Source organism: Catharus ustulatus, chromosome 6 (assembly GCF_009819885.2).
Source record: "Catharus ustulatus isolate bCatUst1 chromosome 6, bCatUst1.pri.v2, whole genome shotgun sequence".
Taxonomy (NCBI): domain Eukaryota; kingdom Metazoa; phylum Chordata; class Aves; order Passeriformes; family Turdidae; genus Catharus; species Catharus ustulatus.
Genome location: NC_046226.1, coordinates 45,332,693 through 45,356,181, shown reverse-complemented (window position 1 = coordinate 45,356,181; position 23,489 = coordinate 45,332,693). Strand labels below are relative to the sequence as shown.

The 23,489-nt window shown below is 42.3% G+C and overlaps 1 long non-coding RNA gene across 4 annotated transcripts; it reads left to right on the top strand.

Moving 5' to 3' along the window:
• The first annotated feature begins 628 nt into the window (after nt 1–628).
• On the top strand, nt 629–22,710 carry LOC116997443. Of its 4 annotated transcripts, XR_004418188.1 has the most exons (9): nt 629–850; nt 1,416–3,473; nt 4,978–5,108; nt 5,274–5,340; nt 5,990–6,247; nt 6,338–6,460; nt 8,528–8,613; nt 8,698–8,758; nt 22,063–22,710. It is a non-coding gene; the product is annotated as an uncharacterized LOC116997443 (long non-coding RNA). The 4 variants fall into 4 exon arrangements; XR_004418189.1 differs by having other exon boundaries at nt 1,416–5,108; nt 6,013–6,247; XR_004418187.1 differs by having other exon boundaries at nt 1,416–5,108.
• Nucleotides 22,711–23,489: the final 779 nt, after the last annotated feature.

The window sequence follows — 23,489 nt, the reverse complement described above, 5'->3', positions numbered from 1 at the left end:
CCGCGCAGTCCCGCCGCCGCGGAAGGATACACCACTCTTAGTGAGACACAGCCCGCCCCCAACCGCGCCGCTCCCCGCCGCCGCCACCGCCTCCTCCCGCCGCCGCTTCACCGCGGGCGGCGCGGGGGCAGCCGGAGCAGCGCGTCCGGCCGCGGAGCGGGGACGGCGGCGGCCACGGGGCCCATGACCGCCCGGCGCGGCGGAGGGATCCCGCCGAGGGAGCGGAACGAGGCCCGGGCCGCCCCGCACGGCCGTGTGTGCGGGGAAGAAGTCCCGCTCCGGGATCCCTCCGCGCGGTGCTGCCCTTTAAACGCGGGGGACTCCCCGCCGCGGGGCGCGCACTGGGATGGAGTTGGGATGGGTCTCCGTGTGCCGCCTCGCGGGTCCCCTGCCGTGCTGCTCTCGGGGGTCCGTGAGGCGATAGTTCGTCCTGCCCCGCCTGAGAGGGGAGTAGGACCGCAAACTCAGTTCTTCCGGCACCTGCTCCCCCCCGCCCCGCTGCCTGACAGAGGCATTTAAAAATGGCCCCCGCGGGCTGGGACGGCCCCTCCCTCCTTCCCTCCCTCTCTTCCCCCGCTCCCGGGGCAGCGCCGAAGGCACCGGCGGCGCGGGCGGTGGCGGCGGGAGCGCCCCCCGCTGGCGGGGCACGGCCCTGCCCCGCCGCACCCCAATAACGGCGGCGGCGTCAATGTCGCGCCCTGTCGCGATAGTGGGGCGGGGAGGAGCGGCTGCGATTCCGCCCGAGGATAGGAGCGGGCAGAATGTTAGTGCTTTTTCTTTAGTACCTTGGCGGGGCTCGGAAAGCTCGGAGGCCAGCGTTTTCCTGCTGGACTTTCAGGATTTCTGTGATGTGCGTGGTATTTCACGTTGCATATTCTGTATTTTGTTGTACTCTAAGCTTGTGGCAGTACAAACTATTCTCCAATAGGAGCTTTATTTGTATAAGTGTCCTAAAGCTTTTGGAGTGTTTGCACTCGTTCTAAGGCAACCAGAAACGTCTGTGGAAAAGGGAAGGCTTTTCCGTGTAACACCTATCCTGTCAACAGCTACTCTCCCAGAATACCAAATTCTCAGCTTTATGCATAGTAGGATGCTAAAGATTTTCGACTGAACATAATTTTGCATGTGACTTTGTTTAATTTTTCTTTAATAACACCAGTGAGATGGTATTTGGAAATGCCATGTGTCTCAACAAGCTAAATTGCTAGGCAAATTGATTTTCCTCTAATTTGATAACAAGAAATTCCCTCTGAAGCTGAGATTTTGCCTGCCCAGTTGCTAAACCAGGTTAACATAGACTTTTACAGGTGAATTATAAAACATCTGAAATATTTAATTCAGACCAGAATGGACTGTCAGCATTGTAAGCAGTGGCACTGTGATGTTAGTAATAATGTGTGTATTTTGCTTTGTAGTGCATCAGGCTGCTCTGTGGGTCTATGGGAATAGCTACATTCCTCTTGTAAGATTGGATGTCACTAGATTGGAAGATGCTGCCTTCAGTCTTTGTGGCAACAAGAGTTTTCCATAGCTCTGGCAATGGCTGGTGAATCCTTGGTGTGGTTGAAAGCAGCGTACAGAAAAACCCCTTTTTGCATCCTTTCCCTGGACTCCGGCAGGTGATCTGGTGACAAAGCCCTAGCTACATCTGAGAGGACTTTTTTTTTTTTCTCCCAAGAATTCATTTATCTGAGACTTATTTCTTCTGGTGACAATTGCAAAAGTTTAATGAAAAAATAATCACTATTTCCACTTCAATTATCGTTGGGTTTATTTCTTCTGCATTGTAGCAATTTTGCATTTTAAGCCCTTGATTCAATAGAATAAAATACTGTCTTTGAAAATAAGAAAGCTGAGTGATCAAACTATGGTCAAATCATGATAGGATGCTTCAAATGTAACTTTACTATATTAAATGTGCCTTTTGTTTTTTTGGTTTTATTTTGGGTATGTTTGTTTTTTTGTTGTGATTTTTTTTTCGGTTAGCTTTTTTGGAAACCAGCAGATACCTGGCAACTATCTCCCACTAAATGTAATTTGAGTAATTTATTATATTTTGTATAGTATGTTCAGACTTCCATTTAGAAACTATTTAGGTTAGTTTCAACATTGGTTTTACTTTCTAAGTTAATGTTACCACATCAGCCTAGAACCTTACCAGAACATGAAAAATCTCAGGTAATAAACCTCTATTGTTTTCTACTTAGTTATGAAAGGATGGGAATGATGGAATAATTTGTTACAGGTGTAAAAATTTCTGTTATTCACATGTTACTCAAGATATGTGTTGATTTTGTGACTTCTGGAGATTTTTGGTTTTTTTCCCCTACTATTAGACCAAAATATTTTTAGCGTGTGCCGAGCCCTAGATAAGTTTCTGTGTGCATTGGCAGGTATCAGTAGTTTCACATTCTAAAAGCAGTCTTCCTAAATTGTTAAAATTATAAAAAAAGTTGCTTTTTGTATATTTTATAGATGTTCCACTTTGGAATAGGTTTTACATTTTCAGCATTCCATATATGCTATGACAGCACAGCTCTGATATTGTAAACATTTTTGGTCATCCAGTTTTTATTGAAAATTTGTAGGTATTAACATATTAATGTGATGAGTGTTTTTGTACAAACCATATCTTTCATAAAGCAAAAGGTGAACTTTAGACTTGAGTAGCTGCACCGTGATCTCTGGGGCTTAGTGTGGGCCCAGACCTATGCCCATGGCTGCAGGGCAGAATCCAGAATCCAGCCCTGAGCCTCCCTCTTCCAAGCCACCCCTGCAACAAAACCTTGTCATTGATATGACGCCAAATCCAGCTTAAGCTGAAAAAGATACAGCTCTAGTCGAGCAAATGGTGTTCTGTGCCTGTGTGCCCACTCTGACTGTATTTGCAAATCTGATTTGCAGGCTGTGGCAGTGGGTAATTTGGAGAACTGCAAACATACAACCACAACTGAAAAGTTCATCGCCTGCTTGGCAGTTCTACTCTGCCATGCAGGCATTGGGGTTTTATTTCTGACTTTTATTCTGCAGTGCTGTTACAGAGACCCAGCATCAGCAGCTGTGACAGAGACATCTGGGACTGTTCCTGTGCCAGTGTCAAAGCCGAGTTGTCATGTATGTTCTGGATCTTTAGCACGCCTGCCAGGCTCTAAGGCACCCTCATGCCATAGAAGTTTTAAAGCACATATGACTTGTGCTATGTCTTATGTAAAACTTGTGTTGGAATTCTAAACTGGAAACACTGAGCCCAAATCTTTACCATCAGTTCTGCCAGTCTTAAGAGCCCAGCAGTGTCACCGAGCGGAGGTGAAGTATGAGGAAGCAGGGAGTGTTACAAGGAAAGAGCCAAAGGAAATCATCAGGTGTAATGAGCCTGATCCTTCATTTATGGTGATGTTTTATATTCTGTGCAGGGCAAGGAGTTGCTCTGTAACCATCACTTTCACTGCTGGGAAGAAACGATGTTCAAAGAGGTAAGAGGTTTCACATTGCAAACAACAACGCTCTTCTGTTGGCATGGTCACACTGAGAATTTGTTTCCTTTGTGTGCTGGGTGAGTAAATACCTTCCTGTGGTACCTGTGAGAGGATCAGTCCCTTCCCTCTGTGCAGGAGCAGGATATTAAGCACCAGCCACTGTGCCTTGCCTGAGGTGCTGGCAGGTGGACCCAGGCCATCAAGGTGTGACCACCTCTGGCTGGTGTCACAAGTTGGTTTTGACTGACAGTCACAAACCCAAAGCTGGTTATCACTAGTGACTATACTTAGGAAGAAAATAAAAGATGTTTCCCACCAAAGTTTTATTAATTTATCAAAAATGTATGTATTCTTAGTAGCAGATGGTCAATAATAGATGATAGATGGCCTCCTCTGTGTAAATTAATGGCTGTAATTCACTTGAGGGGATCTGCTGATGTCATAAGCTGCCAGAGTGCAGCTTGAGTGATTTATTAACAGCTGCAGAAATCCTAGGCTGAATGACATCCTTGTATTCACTTAGGGTCTGCAGATTTTTATTTATAAAATGTGTAGGTTTGAATTTCTTGATGATTACAGGGATCTCTTCTGTGACTTTAGTACAGGGGCACAGTGAAGAAATGCTGAATATAAAAGCTCAGATATCTGCCAGTGATTAAAGGCAGATTTTCTCCACTGTTGCATATCAACACCATCCCTTTTCTTTATTTTTTAAATCAGCTAATCAATATCTGTAGAGGTTTACAAAAGTCCTGTTTGGGTTTTGTTTCCCCCCCACCATCAAATATAAATGATGTCCTTATCTTCAGGTACAGGAACCTCTCTCAGTCTATGTTGTAGTCACAGCCTCTGCACACTTTGGGCTGTGTCCAGCACAAAAAGCTGGGAGAGGGTTGAGGGCTAAATGGAGTTCAGCTGTAAGTGTGATCTCTAATAATAACTGGATTCTACTGTTTAGAAAGAAGGCAACAGACACAGAAGGCTAGAAAAGGTGCCTGGAAACAAAAAGTCTTTGTGTACAGGGAGGAGACTCTCCCTGTTCAGGGAGAAAAACTTCCTTTCTTCCATAAAATTCTTGAATGGTGAAAATAAAAATTCTCTGAATATGGATCTCAGATTTATTGCACCCTGCTAGCATATGAACAAATGCAAGCAAATGAAACAATATTAATTTCAATTCCTTTTTCCTCCTCCCCAAAAAATTTGAGCTGATTAGGATGATATTGAATCCTGTTTCTCAAACAAGGGATGCATTTCCAAAATGTAATTTGAGTTGTAGAGGAAGGGGAAAAGGGAGATGAGAATAAATTATGAAGGATTGCATGGCAGGAAGGAACAGTCAGAATTCATTTGCAAATAACTATGCATATTACATTTGCTAAAGATGCAGAATTTCTTAAGAGAACTCAAAACAAATGTTTGGATGCCAGTTTGAGCCCAGTGAAAATCCTTCTAGTTTTCTGTCTTTTCTCTTCTCTGAATTAGTTTTGTTTGTTGATAGATTCCCCCAGTCCTTGGAAGAGCGCTGCAGTTACTGTTCTCAGCAAGGAATGCTGATTTGTTATGGACCAAACACTGCTTTGCTCCTGCTTTCCTTCACCAATGTCCATCTGACCTGTCTCTGTGTAAGAGGTACGAATAGAAGGAAGGTGGTATTTGTACAGAAAATAAAGGTTAGAACTTGAAGAAAAGCAGGCTCCAGGTATTGTTCACAGCCTTGAGGCGAAGCCCTTTCAATTCACTATGAGTTTACTAATTTCAGTAAGCTTAACAGCAAGCCTGTTATTGCTCTTACAGTGTCATGGACAAAGCCCGATCACATCAGAGACCCACAATGTTAGATATTATACAGATGCACAGAAAGGTATCAAAAATGCGTTTTAAGTACAGATGTGGGTTTTTTGTTTGGTTTGCTTTTTGTTTAGGTTTTTGTTGTTGTTGTCTTTTTTTTGTTTTGTTTGGTTGGATTTTTGTTTTTTTTGTTTTTATTTTTCTCTGGAATGAAATGCTTGCTTCTGGATGCTTTTAAAATTGCTTATAGTTTTGTAGTAGCACATCTCTGGAAGCTTGACTCTCCTGGCTCACCTTCAACTTCACAGGAAGTGTACATACAGCAGGTGACCAGCTGGACCATGATTTGCAACTTCCAGGGCAGTTGTGAAAGTGTCCTCTGTTTCCTCTTGAATTGTACCTGAATCCATCCCTTTCCTTTTCAAACTCAACTTAGGCTGGTTGAGGTGCTTTTCCTTGTCTCTATGTGCCTTTGCTTTGCTTGCTTACTTTGGATGCAGTTTGTATGAAGGCTGCCATGCAAAAACATTGAGAGCTTGGCAAGTATCTCCCTTAAGCTGTATTGATCGTTGTGATTTTCATGCTTTGGAGGGAGGAATTGTTACTGTCTTCCCAAAGCTCCATTGTTACTCAGAAATTCATTATAGTGGTGTGAGTTTTTAATTTTCTTTTGCCATACCAACAAGGAAGGCTGCTAATTCTGTAATTTTTTTTATAACCAGCCTTTTCCTCCCTGCAAAGACAGGCAAATCAGTGCAAGACTACAGAGGCCCAAGGAGTTATGATACAGAGTGTTATTCTCCATTCCTGATTATTCTGCAAGTTCTGAGACAATTTGTTCCACAAACAACAGCAAGATGCCTGATGCTCTCAGTTCCCCAAGTCCTCTAAAATGGAGACAAAGCAGAGGTAGTTGTTACAGCTGACCTAATCCTGAGTGGCCACCAGAAGAAACAGTAGACTGCTTATTATCTCTCATGGTAAATAGTAGTGAACCAGGTTCTGCTATGCAGTCTCTTTGGGCTGCCTGGACCACACCTGTTAGAAGGGAGGAATTTCATTCATTTCAGATTGCTGAATCCAGAGAGATGGTATTTGCAGCTCTCTTACTGAACAGTCTCCAACCATGTGAACAGCAGTGGGAATCTGTGTGTCAAGTGATGGAACAAAACCATGGATTTCAACTTGCAAAGGTAAAAAGCTTGGGTGGGTGCTTTTCTTTTTTTGGAGGGAGTTGAGGGTGTTTTTTGGTTGGTTGGTTTGTCTTTAAATGTACAGGATCATGGAATATTTCTGATGGATACTGCTCTGATTCCACCTGAGGATGCTGATCAAAGTCTTATTTGTCCATTTATATTTATCTACATTATTTGTACTAATACACACCTGGAAAAAGTAGTGTCTGTTTCTAAAATGATCCCAAGAGCAGAAAAAGGGCAAAAAGGAACCAGAAATGTGCTTATTTCATGTTCTTGTTGCAGATTTTCATCTACTCACACTGTTCTGCCATTATCTGATTACAGAATCTAACAGTAATTTGTTCTCATCACTGCTTTTGGATTTGTTGGAGAGATATGTCTTTTTCCCTCTCCTACCAGAGCCTGTCAGGCCTTTGGCTTTTCCTGATCGAGGATGGTTCTTGGATGTTTTTTTGGTTGGTTTTTTTTTTGTTTGTTTGGTTGGGTTTTTTTTGTTTTTTTTTTTTTTTAATTCATGGGATGCTCAGTCCTTTTATGCTCCATCAGCACTAAAGAATTACCTCACAGTGAGCACTGGATGCACATGCAAATCATGTATCCCTTCTGACATAAACCACACAGGCACTTTGCCAAGAGTAAATCCCATGAGAAGGGCAGTAAATCAAGCACGATGTTCTCTTTTCCCTGTGGATACCTCAAGCCCCAGCTATTGTTTCCAGAGAGGCTGCCTTACCCAGCAGTGATGCAGTAACATGGATAATTTGTGCACTTGTAATTTTGACTTCATATCCCAGGGTTGGCATAAGAATTTTTCCTCTCCTTGGGGAAAAAAAAAAAAGGAAAAAGGGAAAAAAAAAAAGGATAAAATAGAGAATTTCTGTCAAGTGGCAAAAAATGCAGCATTTCCATCAAGCAAAATGGAGTTTACTTGTTCACTACTTGCTCAGAAAGGGGAATAATGTCTTCTACCATGTGATTACACAATTTGTAAGAATTGCAAGAGGTTAATTTAGGGGAGGGAAGGATGAGGAGTTAAAAAAATTCTCTTCTTTCTGCCTCATTTATGTATTTTGGGGAAGAATAAAAAATCTGAGCTGAAGTAAGTTTGGACCAGATGATCTATCAACACCTGCAACAGTGGAAAATTTCTCAGGATTTAATATATGCAACTACTGAGCATCTTTTTTTCTTGCATGTCTGTTACATTGTAGGCTTGCATCTTATGGAGGTAGCTTTGAGAACAGTTTGGAAGGAAGCCAGAAAAAGTCTCTTTCAAAGCCAATTTTTGTTAGACATTTGGATACAGTACCAGCTATCAGTTATGTGGGAAAAACCACTTTGGTCTTATTTGATGTTGAAAGACAGGAGTCTTAGTGTTCCTCTGGTGATTCAACTCTAGAGTGCAACATATCTGCTTTGCTGTATCACCCTTGCAGTTCTGCAGATGGGGGTGTCACACCATTTTACATGATGTTGGCCCTAAAACTACTTGATCAGCCTCAGGAGAGATTCATGAAGGTCCAAGGCAATTTCACTCTATAGAGGTGGAATTTTCAGTGACTTTCCCTTTGATTTTTCAAAATCATTATCCATTTAAGGTGCCAAGCTTAGGCTGATTGAGAGAGATTGTTGCTCTGCTCTTTTGGCAATCAGAGATCACTGTAAAATGTCACAAATGGGCACTCCATCTGCTTTTCAAAATTTTGGTCATGCCCAGTTGCCTACTTTGTTCATGTAATGGTGAGTTCTGTAAAGTCTCTGTGATAAATAATTTATTTACTAAGAGTGAAAGAAAAATAAATCATTTGTCTGTGCTTACTTTTGAGGCTTTCCCTCAGTGTGCTTGTGATAAGTATGTGTATCTCAGTGCAAAGGAATTACAGCTTTGATAAGATGTCTTCCCTAAATATGATAGAAAGTCTTGCTGGACTCCAATGAGCAATGCAGTAAATCTGCCTCAGTTGTTATCACTTCAGGAACTGTCATAATTGACCTGCTTCATTGTGGCTGTAAAGCACATTGAACTATGTTACTGTAAAAAGCCTTTCACTCTCCTCTCAGCTCTCTCTGCGACTGAAGTATGGAAAAAAAAAAATTGGTTACTGCCATGGATGTACATGGAGGAGGCTTGATGCCTGTATTCTAAGGTATGGAAAGAGACTGTGTTATTCCTGGAGGCAGAATGGAAAGCAAGAGATGGAAATTTTATCTGTACTCATTTTTTCATACAGGCAAGTGAGAAATTACCAACACATCTGGACTGGGCTTTGCCTTGGCAACAAGGTGGGGAAGGTGAGGTTTTTGCTTAATAGGGTTTGGTTTGGTGTTTTTTGGCTTTTTTTTTTTTCTCCATTACTGACTCCACCCTGATGCCTTTGGCATTTGTGTGAAACCACAAAGTGGTAGCTGCGAGAGGCAGGATTGCAAGCTCTGAAGTTGGTGAGTGGGCTGATACTTTTAAATGACAGAAGGATAGAAACAGAAAAGAGGGGATGTAATGTGTTCTCTCTATTCTTCTGATTTTGTTTTTCTGCAGACAGCACCTTCCTCTTGGTCAGTCTCAGAAGCTGTGTGTCTGCTTTTCTTCTTAGTTGTAACACTTCACTAGCAGTTTATAGAGGGAGAATAAAGAAAACACAAAATCCTTTGCTGTAAATGGTGTCATTAGAGGATAGGGAAAGGCTGGAATGACAGATTCCTCAAGGCAGTTCTAGTTTTGCATGTGAAACATTTAAAAAATTTCCTGTCTCCCTCTGTTATTTAATTGTCTTTCTAATATTTTTTAATACCCTGTCAGTTAAGTAAATTGATGAAGTTTATACCAAAAGTCTGCTATGTGGCTTTAGAGTGTTAAAAAGTGCATTGCAGTGAATTAAAAGATCCTCCTGAAATTCAGCCTTTCACATTCTCCTCCTTTCCCTTTATTCAGAGAAAGAATTGACTAGTATCCAGCTTTCTAGATGGGCTAGAAACAAAAGGTTTTTTTAATTGGCTGTGACTTTCTGATAACTTTTTATCATTCCTTCTCAGCATTCTGACTGAAGTAACCATAGTCATGGCAGTGCAGTGATAGGTCTTGCAAAATGACAGCTGATTGGCAATTTTGGCTTTCTTGACATTTCTGTGGGTTTTAAAGGCCTAGATCAGCTTTCTAGGAGGGTATAGTTTCACCAGCAGGAGCAAGGAGGGCCCAGTGTGCAGATCCTGCTTTAATGAAGTGTTGACAAAGAAGCAGCCTGTGCTCCAAGACTGAGGGCAGGTCTGGCTCACATGATTCAGGGTGCTGAGTCTGTAGCTGAAGGCCAGTCACTCAAATGCCAAACCCATTTACTTCTTTGAAGAATTCGAAGATGCCTCTGAGGGGAGGTGGAGACAAACAGGGAAACTTGGTCAGTGACACACCAGGATAAACAAGGAGTTTCCCTGCTCAGAGTAAGTGAGAGCATGGATGGAGTGATCAGAGTAGATGCTTGCACACACCTACATAAAGCATATCTACATCAGTTCTGCTTCTCCTGCTTTTCTGTCCTTTCTCATCCCCGTTACCTGAATACAAAAGAACATCTGATGATAGGGGAAATTTTTCTTGATTCTTCTGAATACTGATGGGAACCCCCCTTTTCTTTTAAGGAGCTCTGGCTTTTCTAGTTAGTGCTTTTTCATACAAAGAGGAACATGATGTGCCATTGCATCAGAAAGCTGCTTCCCCAACAGACGTCTGCCAGCATGAGAGGTCATATCTGCCTGACCTGCCATGGGCAGAAAGAGGCTGCTCTCTCTCTCTCTCTCTCTGAGACTCAGAGCCCAGTTTATCAATACAGCCTTCTTGATATCCCAACTACCCTGGAGAAACAGCTACTTGCTGGCAGCTAATAAATGATTAGTCACAAGAAAAGGCTGCTAGGGTCAAATCTGTAGGTGACATGGCAGGGGGCTGGGAGGGAGCAGCTGTCTAGGTGGATGCAGGGATATTTCAGGGAAAGCTGAAGTCAGTGGGAAGGCCCTGGTTACACTGAGGAACCTTGAGGGTAAGAGCAATGTCTTATTCAATGTCTAAGTTGTCTGATAGATTCTGTGTTATGAACAGAATTCCAGGCTTGAGATCAGGCATTAAGGACTGCCTTGTGTTCCTGTGCATAAAGGGCACTGTGTGTAAGGCCCAGCTGCCAAAGATGTTGCAGCATGTGCAGTGTTGTGCTGAATGCAGAGATTACTGCACCTTCACAGCAAACCCTGAAGGTTTTCCTCAGCTGTCTCAAGAAATACAGTGACTTTATTCTTTGCTTTGAAACAACTTCTGTGCTGAAACTGAGAAGTACAAAAGAATTAAACTTCCTTTTTCCAGTCCAGCTTTGCTTTTGGTAGTGTGTTGCTCTCCTCAAGAAAGCCTTAGACCTGGCATGTAAGAGCAGTGTCTTTAAAGGACTCTCCATGACTGAAATCAGAATTTATTCTTTCTTATAGCTCCCTCACAGGTCTTGGTCTTCTTTTCATTATGGTTAAATAATATAAATTCACTAACTATTTCATAGAAACATCTAATGTCTGATATAGGTATTCTCTTGGTTTCTACTGTTCTTTTTTGTCCAGAAAGTATAGATACACAGAACAGATCAATGCTTTCAATTATGTGTTTTGTTTAGTTTAGTTTTTTAATATTAAAATACACTCCAGGGTTCTAGTTTATAAGACCCTGCCCTGCCTCAGCTTCTTTGTGAGGCTACAGTCTGTGTCTGATCCCCAGTCTGTCAGTCCTGTTGCACCCCATAATAACCATTAGCCTGTTCTCTAGGCTTTTATCCTTTTCATCCAGTATCCATCCATTAGGTGTAGCAGGCAGAGCTTGCAGGACAGGGTTGGCCAGTCTCATCATCCTTGCCCCAAAGAGGCCACTTGTCTGCAAAGCCCTTTCCCCCAGGCATTGTGTTAGGGCTGCTCTGACCACCTGGCCATGCTCAGGTCGGGCAGTGGACACCCCTGTGAGGCTGCTGCAACTTTGAACCTGAGCTGTGTCTGTGGATTTGAGGCCATACCTTCTGTATTCACACAGAAATGCAGACACTTCTTTCACATTCTTCTTCAAATTGCTTTGTGTTTGGGATGGAATTTTAGATTACAAATTTGACAAACAAGCAGCAGTGGTCTAGTTACAGTCTCTGTTAAGTTTTTAAAAGCCAAATGGCCTCTCCTAAGTGAGAAGTCATCAGTGTAGAAGCCAGCTTATTTGTTACTTAAGCTAGACATAAAAGATGAAAAAGCAAGGCAAACCTCTCTTAGCTGTTCATTTTTTCCTCATATCCTTGTTTACCCAAGGCAGAAAAATGTGGTTAAAATACTAGTAAGTGGATTTTCCAGGAGGGGCTCTACTTTTGGTGTGTGTTTCATCAGCGTTTTGTAGCTAATGTCTAAGTTCTGTACTGCTGAGTTGTTGTGCTAGAGTGTGTCCTAGCTCATGTTCCTCTCTGCTCCATAAGGGAATGAGAACGCCACAGGTCATAAGGCAGTAATCTATTGATTCATGATATCAGACTGACACTACAGAGCAGGCATTTTGCAAAATCCTGCTGCTTTACTCTAGCTGTTCATATGTCTGTTTCTGGTTGTGGAAAGTTTTATCATATCTCGTGGGCCCCACACAAGTTGATCTGATTTTTATGTGAATTTTCAGTTTCTTTTGAAGTAAAAGGTTTTCTGAAGTGGAATTTTGCTGAAGAAATCTGCTAATGCGCTGTGTCTCTGTAACCTCTTGTGGTGAGACAGTAGGTATAGACAGGACAGACTGACAAGGCCAGTTTTGTGGGGGTGAGGGCAGCAGAGTCAAGCTTGCTTTCAGACAAGGGATTACTGGATCCTTGTTTGCTCTCCTGCTGCTGTTTGCAGTCTTATTTACGAGTCTACTCTTAGTCCTCCTATTTTAGGAGAGAATTGTGTAAAAGGTGATTCATCCCTCATGATGCCTGACACTCTGACTCTCTGGAGCCTGGATAGTTTGTGTACTCTGTACAAACTTGGGCGACTGCATTAGTTTTGTGGCTTCCTGTGGTCAACATTTGATTCTTTTGGGTCATCTTTCTCTGATTCCCTTGACTGTGGAAATACTGACATGCTTAGATATTGTGGCAGGGACACCCATGTTCTCTAACAGCCTAGGCAAAAGACACTAGTAAGCTTGGTTTACCTGCTTTGACTGTCATTCTCCTCATCCCAAGGTGAATTGAGAATTGTCAGCTTTTCTGTAAGCCTCTCCCCATTGCTAGAGCCATTTCAAGGTAACAGTGAGACCACACAGGCCATGCCATCTGCAAGGAGTTGAATTTCTTGTTTGGGTTTGTTTAGTCAGCTATGCATTATCCCGCTGGCACACATGGGGCTGGACACAGATGAGATCAGCACAGCTGTTAGGAATGAATTTAGGTTAGGAATTTGGAGAAAACAGCAGTCCATGCTTGTGCCATCTGAAGGATTTCACATGAACTGTGTGCTCTTCACACTGCTTGTGCCTCAGGATTAGCCATGAACTTCAAGACTCAATGGGCAGAGTGTTTTCTTCAGGAAACAACTGTTTATGCTGTGCAATTTTTGCTGTCTTCTGGATTGCCAGATGAAATGTGATGCATGATGTCCTAAATGGATTGATTCCTGGTTACCTGGAGAAGAGGAACTGATACTGCTAGATACAAGACTGTCTGAAGTATCTAGGCTAATAAACTCTTCAGTCACAAGACAGCTGCCAGAGAAGGATCTAGGGCTTTCCTTGAAAATGAATTTCTGATTAAATGTTTTTCCCCCATCAGGCTGGTAGCCTAATTTATCAACTTTCCGTTCATACTTGTTTTCCTGAGTCCCTAAAAATGCAGATGCCTGTGTGTATGCATTTGTCCAGAGTTTCCTAATGCTCTGAACAGTGGAGACTTGGACATACTGCCTTCTGTGGAAAGCTGGCTCTTGTAATAAGTTCAAAAATTGTATTCTGTAACTGTTTAACATTCTCCAGTGCTTAATAGGAAGATCCTGTTACCCTCCACAGGCTATGAACTTAGAAAACTGAGAACTAAATAGAGACCAGGGATTGTCCCAGTACTGACCTTCTGACTCCCCATTTCTTGCTCACTGCCCCAAATTACTTCTTTTCCATAGCAGAACAATGTGGTGATCTTGCTTGCTCTCTATACTTCTGTAAGGGCAAAAAAATTACCAGGATATTTAAAATTAGCTCTTAATAAAGCCATTCTGATTTATTGCAGACTGTTCTGGAAAGTTAAGCCTCCCATAAAGTCCTGTAGCAGTGATTTGGAAATTTAATTATGTTTCTGCTTCAGAGGTTATGAAAAAAAATTTTTTTGTGAGGGAGGGGAAGGAAGCTGAACTTTTGAAATCAGTCCCTTGCACTGAGGAAGGCCAGCTAGAGCTAGGTTCATGAATAAAACTTGTTTTTATGGAGGAAGATTTCTAAGCAAAGGAGAAGACAAACTGCAACTGAGAGCATTCAAGGAAGCTCTTGAGGCCAACATCAGCAAAACTTTTGGTTTATTACCACAGCTCAGGCACAGTTATACTGACGTAAAATAACTGAGCCAAAAGAACATTACCATTTATCTTGTCATGAATGCTAAGTATTAGGGCACACAATTGCCCATTCTGGGTGCCAGTAAGGATGATGATCCACAGGCAGGACATTACCACCATCTCTATCCAAACCCATGAAAATCCCTCACCACACAGTATTCACATGGAGGAGATGCTGATGCTGCTTTCAGAAGGAAGGATGAGTGTCAGGGCTTTGATCTGTCAGCTTTAAGACCAGATCTTTGCCCTTTTCACCCCTTCATGCCATTCAGCTAGTGCCTTTTAAAGGCTTTATTCTAGCCTAATACATTTACCTACAGCCACACATCAAAATCAATACCTTCTCTTTTGAATTCATTTGATGTATTACAGTACTGGGGAGAATTTCCAGTGGGAACACTGGGAAATTGGAGATTAGTTACCAAGTAAATATCTGAGGTCTGGTGCCAGAAGGCTGGTCTGGTTTCATAAGCACAATTTAATAATTTTTTTGCCTTTGTGTATGTCGAAGTGGCAACAATGATTCTTGCTTGTGATTCTAAAGAAATTTGACTGAGATCCTTTTTTCTCTCAGTTGCAGCTTCTGAAGTCTTTCCACTCTAGTTGTGGAAAAACCTGGTCTAATGAGGCTGCACAAGACCAAATGCATCCCCCATCTTGGTCCCCTGGGTCATCAGAGCTCTTCTTTGCTTTGTTCCTCCTGATGTTTAATCCAACCTGCTGTGCAAAGGAGGCTGCTCTAATTGTTTGCTTCCTACACAAATTTTTGTGGTAAACAAAGGTTTTGCCATACTTTTCCTTATGCTAGAAATCTTAGCAAAACACTTCCCAACTAATGATTTTTTTCCCCAAAAAAATTTGGGTCCAGTTGTTCGTTTAACAAATAACGGTGTTGCTCTTTTCTTTTAGCACCCTCTGATAAACCAAGAGTAAATTACTGACTGACCTACTTACTGGGATTGTTTAAATAATCCTCAATATGGCAGTATAATTTGATGTCTTAAAATGCAGGGCATACAAGCTGCAATTTAAAAGAAGAAATATTGGATATTAATACAAGTGGGTAACATAATAACCTGAGGAATATTATGTTTCATATCTAAGGTTCCCCTCCCTACAAATGCAACAACATTTTGTAAAAATGCCCCTCTTGTACATGAACTAATTTCTGAATTAATATTTCACCAATCTCTGAATGGTCTGGAGCTAAACTAAGATATGTGTTTTCTATCTTTAATAGGTAGTATGTTTAGAAGGGAGAACAAAACACATGCTTGCATTACACCATTTCATGCTTTGTGCATTCCTTGTTCATCTCTGAGCATTTATCAGTGATGACCCTTTTAAACAAGAAGAAGAAAAGTATTTCAGGAGTAGGGGGAATCACTAGGATACTAAATCTGCTTTCTTAAAAAGGTGATAGAAATGTTTCAAAGTAAACAGTCGGACAGTTATCTTCCTGATTTAGCAAAATATTGTACTTAATTCTACCTAAAAAGCATTATGTGTTACAGATTCATACTTTAGCTCTGACTCTTGATTTCTTTAGATCCAGAATGTCATAAGTCTATAACCATATTTATCTGTTTGGGATCATATCACAGAATCACAGAATGGGTCAGGTTGGAAGAGACCACAGTGATGTGATCCAACTTCCCTCCTCAAGCAGGGCCATTCCAGAGCACACGGCACAGGACTGTGTCCAGATAGATCCTGAATATCTCCAGTGAGGGACACTCCACACCCTCTCTGGGCAATCCAGTCCATGATCACCCATATAGTAAAGAAGTTCTTCCTTACATTCAGATTAAACTTCCTGTGCATCAGTTTCTGCCCACTGCCTCTTGTTCTACTGCTTGGCTCCCTCCTCTTGGTACCCTCACTTCAGATACTTAATTAACATTGATGAGGCCTCCTCTCAGGCTTCTCTTCTTGTGGCTGAAGGCCCAGTTCTCTCAGCATTTCCTCATAAATGACATGCTCCTGTCCCTTAAACCTCTTTGTTGCCCTCCACTTGACCCGCTCCAGGAGCTCCAAGTCTGTCTAGTCCTGAGGAGCCCAGAACTGGACACAGAACTCCAGGTGTGCCTCACCAGGGCTGAGTAGAGGGGCAGGATCTCCTCCCATGACCTGCTGGCAATGCTGTTCCTAATGCCCCCCAGGATCCCATTGGCCTTCTTGGCCACAAGGGCACTGATGGCTCAGGGACAGCTTGTTGTCCACCAGGACTCCCAGGTCCTTCTCCACAGAGCTGTTTTCTGTACATACATACTTATATATATATATACACACACAGAGTTCCAGTTCAAATCTTGACAAGGATGGATCTACTTTTGATTATTGCTGCTGTGGTGTGGCAAGCTCCTAGTGGTCTCTAAGAGACCTTCAAGGCACTTGTATTCATCATGATTCACCCTGTTTTATAATAGAGTTTGGCCTGAGGTTCCTGTGCATGGCTGCATTTCAGAGTTGCTGAATGCATGTCCTCGTCATAATTTTGAATAAGTTATTTCATTGCAAACTCACGAGTAACGGGATTTCTAATTTCCACTTTGTTGCTAAAGCAACCTCTTAGGATTTGGGCCTTCATGTAGATGTCATTGAAGACTTCCAACAAATGTGTGGTTACTGGCAAACTAAAAAACGTTGCAACTTCAGCTCTGTAGAAGCCTCTGCTCAAACATACACTCTTGGGTAAAACAAGGACCATTTATTACACAATTAGGAGTCCTCTCTATATGGCTTTATTTGATTTCTGTTCTGACAAGGACAAGTGCCAGACATTAAAAAAATTAATGCCTGATCCAACATACTTTATTCTGTCAGAGGAAGGGCTTTATTGAATGAGAAAGATCCCCAAAGGAAACTAAGAGAAAACAGAGCAACATGGAGTTGTTAAAAAAATGTGTCAAACCTATCTTAGACACTTTCAATAAGGAACTGGGAACATCTGGATTAAAATGAAATGCCTGGTCACTTCAGTGTGTATGGAACAAGACTAAAAATTACCTAGTGACAGTATTCAGCTACTGGTTGTAACCAGGCATTGAATTTTCATTGAAACAAGACAAGGCGAGGGGGGGAAGAGGGACTTAAGAAAGAAGAACTTGGCTATGCTACAGAGGTTTGGTAACTCTCTGATGGTAGTTGGAATACTTGAAGAGAGAAATTGTGGAGCCAGGCTTGTTTACCAGATGTCTTACAGAGAAATTAGAATGCAGCTTCTCTTGCCTAATTTTCAGACCTATGTACTACTGTCATGTTGTCTAGGAGATTGATGAATTACCTCACAAAGAAAATGATGAAAGCATTGTTATGACATATCTAAGACTGGACTGATAAAGCAGTAGACCATATTACAGAAGCAATTGGATATTGACCCTATGTGGGGAAGGACTCAGTAGATTCAGCAATCTTTATTTCAATAGTGGAGACAGGATAGAAGAAGAAAGGAGAAATTAGTAAAATGCATGTGATGCCGCTCAGCTGCATTTCTCCATCTGCTCAGCATCACAAGTGTTTAGTCAGCATTATTGGCAGAGGCTTATTCTAACACCTAATTCTTGTTCAGTGAGAGGCACTACAACACTTGCTAAATAAAAGTGCCAAAACTGTGCAAAAATCAGACAGAAGGATGAAGTTCAGTAGATTCTTTGCTGTAACAAACACTTCTTGCCTGTTCTTTCCAATCTATTTATTCTGCTATATGATCACAGAGGGATCATTGTTAGTTGTCCTTATAGTAAACACTGCAAAGTATGTTAAATTTTTGACATTCTCTCTCTCTGTGTTTGCCTTCAAGAAAACTCCATGGAGACATTCGAACTAACTGCAGAGTAGCAGGTGTAAATTAGCCTGTATAATTTTTCTGCCACTATGCTTTAGGGTTTTCAGGATCTGGGCTAGCTCTTTTAAATACTCCATGCTATGATGACATTGTAAGCTCACTAGTTTTCAATCTCCACGTTGCTGTAAGTGAGGTTTTCCCTATGGCATGACCAGTTTAAACTGGGTTATGCTCACTGCTTGGTGTTCCATGGTGAATGTCTGGTATTTGTTTTAGGCACATGAGGTGCTGGAGAGAGACTGCAGAAGAGACTTCATTGCATCAGCCTTTCTTATGCAGCAGGGTGTCTCTAAATTTAATAGAGATGTCAAATGAGAAGTGTTTTTTCAGTTTAGAAAGAAAAGTTGAAAGAAAAGAGGAGTAGAGGATTTTCTTAGCAGTATCAGGAGCAGGATTTCTCCCAACACTTGCACCGTCTACTGAGACACATTCCTTCTTCATTTCCATTCCAGAGGTCAACAGGTGGAAGATCACGTCTCTCTGTGGGAAAACCTGCTCTGAGACACTCCTTCCAAAGGGTTTGAAAGGGTGTGGTTGTATGTGCAAGTCCCAGCAAGTGCCAGTTGCACTTCTTTACGTGGTCGGAAACCCTCTTGAGTCTCCAATAGTAAGGCAATGCTCTACCTGAGAGGGAGTAGGCAGAGAACATAATATGCACAGTATTTGGAAGTTTTTCAGATCTGTAGACAAGGTAAATTAATGCACTGGGAACCAGAGAAAATTGCAAGGGAAAAAGAAACACAAATTAAATAATCAAGGGACTATGGTTTCATGTTTAGTCTGGAAACCTGTCAGGATGTTCTGTAGATTCATTATGGTTCCAGTAGTGTTTCTCATTATATCACACTACAGTCTAATCAAATAGAGAGTGTATATAATTCTCAGGACACTTTAGGGGATGTAAACCTGTGCTTTTTCTGTCTGTTGTTTTTCTTTTGGGCAGGCTTTGTGAATAAATTGTGAGAAGACGTGTTTTCTTCCGAGCCACTTGTTCAGTACTAGCAAGAGAAGGCAGCCTCCTTTATTGCTCAATAAAAGACAGCTCTGCAGTGAAGTGTGTGTCTTGACAGATCAAAAATATGCCTTGGCAAGGAATTGCTCCAATGAGATGGGTATAGGAAGACATTCCCATTGCCACATGGACCTAGGTGCATAATGGCAGCTTGGATTGTGCAAATCATTTTGTCCAACAGATGAAACCCTAAAATGTTATTGGAGCATCTGAAAAAGGAAGATAGTCTCTAAAATCAGGAGAGATAAAAGTGTTTTTCCAACACACAGCAAAGTTTTTTTCTGACCCACACTTGTCTTCCCGAAATAGCCAGTCTGGAACCTTGTGCACATGGCTTCTAAAAGCCCTGAAATGTCAGTGCCTCCTAGTTTGTGGAGATGAAACAGAACATTAATTTGGTAGCCTTTAAGAGTCTGGCATGGTGTCAAAGATGATCTTCAGTGTGTTATGAGGAAAAATTTGTGTTTGCTGTGATCTAATCTCTTTTGCTCAACAGTGCAGTGATGTCATTTAGGAGATGAGAGGAGATGAAGTGTGTTTGGTCTTTGTGCTGATATTGTTGGGGTAGAGTTAATTTTCTTCTCAATAGGTAGTGTGGGTCTGTGTTTTGGATTTGTTCTGGAAACAGCTCTGAAAATTCAGGGATGTTTCAGTTATTGATGAGCTGTTCTTACACAAGGCCTTTCCTGCTTCTCACACCACTCCACCAGTGAGGAGGCTGGGGGTGCACAAGGAGTTGGGAAGGCACACAGCCAGGACAGCTGACCCCAACTGACCAAATGGATATTCCACATTATATGGCATTGTGCTTAGCACATAAACCTGGGGGAAGAAGGAAGGGTTGGATGACGTTTGCCTTCCCAAGGCACCATTACACATGATGGAGCCCTCCTTTCCTGGGGAAGGCTGAACACCTGCCCATGGGAAGTGAATTAATTACTCATTTTGTTTTGCTTATATACACATAGCTTTTGCTTTCCCTATTAAACTGTCTATCTCAACCCATAAGTTTTCTCACTTTTACCCTTCTGATTCTCTCCCCAATGCCACTGTGGGGGGTTGAGTGAGTGGCTCTGTCTGGCTGAGTTGCCAGCTGGTGTTGAACCATGACAGTCTCAGATCCAAAAAGATATTTAATCCAAGAATTGGGAGAACAAGCCACAGGGTCCAAAAAAATTATGTATGGGTTTTGTATATTCCAGTTTTCAGAAGAATGTAATTTTACATCATGATGATTTAAGATTTTTAATCTCCTCCAAAATTCCTTGCTTTAGTATTGTATCTGTTTGTACTTTTTGAATGGTCCCTGTTGATGTTTCACATCAGTAGAAAGCTGGTCTTTGGAGAAAGTAGAAGCATCTGGATATGGAACACTATTAAATATACAGTACAGCAGAAGCTGGGTTCACTCTGCTTATTTTCAATGCTGCTCCATTTCATTTGAGACCATGTACTTAGCTGAGTCTGGAAATCTGTTTTCTGGGGGCTGCACAAGCACAAGACTCCTGTTCTGTATGGCTGCTAGACTGCAATCTTTCTGTCTAAATGAAAAGCTGGAGATAAACAGGGAGGGAAGGGACCAGTTTCAGAGATGAGCAGAGCTGGGTAAGTCTGATCCTTGCTATGGTGATTTGCCAACTTGGCCATGCTGCTTCCTTAAACTGTCCAGGGAGCAGGGCAGTTACCAATCTCTGCCAGGGTACATACACTGCAGCTGCACACAGAAGTGCAACAAGTCAGGCAGCAGGCAGGACACAGGGAGAAAACAGCAGTGCTTGATTAGAACTGACAGCGTTTGATGCAACACATCAGGAGCTGCAAAGGGACAGGAGGCATTTCTCTTTAGCTGGACTGCTGATGTCAACTTGGATAGCAGATGTTCCAGCAAGATTACAGAGACAGGATAGAAAAGGTCTCACTTTCTCACAGGGTCTACCTGTTAATTCTACTGCTTTCCTCTAGCCTTCTCAGCTTTCTCATACATTACACTGAGACCTCTGTGATTTTCATGCAGCAAAAGTGAAAATCTGTGGTGCTAGTTCTGCATTGCTTTTCCTACAGAGGGGCAGGTTTGGCAAGAAATGGTGATTAAATATTTGCACTTTCTCACTTTTCATTCATTTCAGGAATCAGCCCACACCTGCACACATGCACATGTTGAAAGCTGAAGTTGAATGTGCTTCAAGTGGTTGAGGTTCATACCATCCTTTCATTGTGCCTTGTGCAGTCAGATTATACTCTGTGGTATGATGCAGAAGCATTCTGTGGGGAACACAGCTGTGGCAATCCCATCAAATAATTGATATCAGGAATGCATAATCTGCAGCCCCGCATAAACCCTGGGTCCTACAGGAATCTAAATCTGACCTGTACAGCATAAGGAGTTGCTACACTTGAGATAACTTGAAGCAACTGGAGAAGGCTAAAGTACTTACCTTCCTCTGTTTCAGACCCCTGCTGGCCCAACTCAAGAATTCTACCCTGATTCAGGCAATTGATACATATTCATACTGCTTATTGAAAGAGACAACGCCCTGGCTATTAAATCTTGTACTTCCTGATGGGTTTCATGTTGTTGCTGCAGCTGTTAAGGAAAATCTGTAATTTTTATTTTTACTTTGTTCTCTAGGAAGTTGTTTTAGCATGTTCAAGTTGCTTTTGGTGTGATGGATTGACTAATCTCTGTACATTAGTATTATTCCAGTAGAGCCTGAAGAAAAACTTGGGTTTGGGGTGCCAAATAGAAGGCACTGTATGTGCATATTATCTGCTTCTCTGCAGTGCTTTGTTCTTGCAAACTTGCTCTTACAAAACACAGCACGGAGAATGACAGGAGAAAGTGAGACCGAGAATTCAGAGCTTTGGAAATTACCAGTCAGCTGAGGGTTTGCTCCTGTTCTTGGTGTCTTGGATGGTTGTTGGTCTGGTTTTCTAGTTTAATCGGTGAAGACTGTAGTAAAGGAGTAAGAGGCAGTTCCTTTGTTTCTGCTCTGTTTGTATCAGTATGCAGCTATTGCTATGAAATACTGCCATTCCCGGAGCATCCCGGCTAAACAAAAACCTTTGGAACAAAGTGCTTAGAAAGGGCAGACGAGAAGCGTGGGCTTGGGGTGGGGATGCGTGTGTGAACGCCGGTGTTTAATTAACACTGATATTTCTTCGTCCACCTAGAAAAGAGTTAAACGGCAGGATCACCTGATCCGCTTTTCACCTCCCGAGGCTGTTCCTTAGAATGAGAAATACTTTCCTGTCCGCTTTTGAAAGAAACAACTTCAAAACCTTTGTGGCCGGGATGGCATCATCTCTGCACAGCCTGGGTTCAGCTGGACCGAGGTGCAGCCACCGTCAGCAAGACAAAAGCAGAGATATTGTAAACGGGAACGAACCCAAAGAATTAAGGGGACCGAGCAGCATCTGATGAGAGCTGAAAGCAAAACCCGGCTGGTGTTTCCGAGCACTGTATGGTCACCTTCGCTGCAAGTGACCGATTTCATCGCAGGATGCCAGGAGGTGAGGACAGGACCAGAAGGTCCGGTATCAGTCACAGCACAGCTCCTGGCCAATTACAGGAGGGGAAGCGACATAAATGGAGATTTTCCTTCCCCCTCCGGCAGAATTTTGCAGAGATTGGAAGTGGAGGGAAGGAGTTAATCTCTGTGCAGTCAGACTGTGCCTCCTCCCCGCAATTTTCTCCTCAACTCCTCTGTTGTTGCTGCACTGTAGTGCTCGGGCTGAGCTGCCGATGGAGCAGCTCCCTGATTGCACTGCCCAGTCACGAACACCACCTGCTCCAAAACTCAGGCGAATTATTTTTTAAATTACAAAAACCCCAACATACAAAACCCCCCAAAACAAACAAACAGAAAACCCCACCCCAAAACAAAAAAAAACCGAATCAAAAAAACCAACCCAAAAAACCCCCAAACCAAACCCAAAAAACCAACCAACCAAAAAAGCCCTCAAAACCAAAACCACTCAAAAAAGGGCTTTTTTAGGGTATGCTAGCAGTTTACTTTGCTCTTCCCTTAGGATTCAGCTTTTTAAGTCTCTGTGGCAAAGCCTCAGCCATTGCTTTCTTGAAAGCACTCCCAGACACTCTGTAATTCTGCTGCTTCTGTGCATTCCTAAGCAACAGCCGCCACCACTGTCAGCTCTGCCATGAGGATCATCCTGCCTTCCCACTACTTCTTCTTTTATAAGCTCTGCTGCTTTCAGAGGTCTGTGTGATTGTTCCCATGGGGCTGCTGCAGAAAGGCACAGTTACAAACTTAAATCAGAAAGGATCATTATTATTGCCTAGCTCCACCCTTCCCATCTAACAGAGGGCACAAAGCTTCTTGCTGGAAGTCCTGAGTTGGATCTTGTAACTTTTGGCTGAAGAATAAATTGCCTAGATACCTGTCTCCACCAAGAGAGGATAGCAGAGCAAATTCTTGGTCAGATCAGCAGTTTGTTTTCCCTAGAATCATATTTTCTTAGGTACTAAAGTAATTAACGCTTCAAAGGCAAATGATATAACATTTTACTTGCAAAATTGTAGATAGGATGTTGATCATAATACTTTTGGATTTTGACATGAGCTATTTCCTGACAAGAAA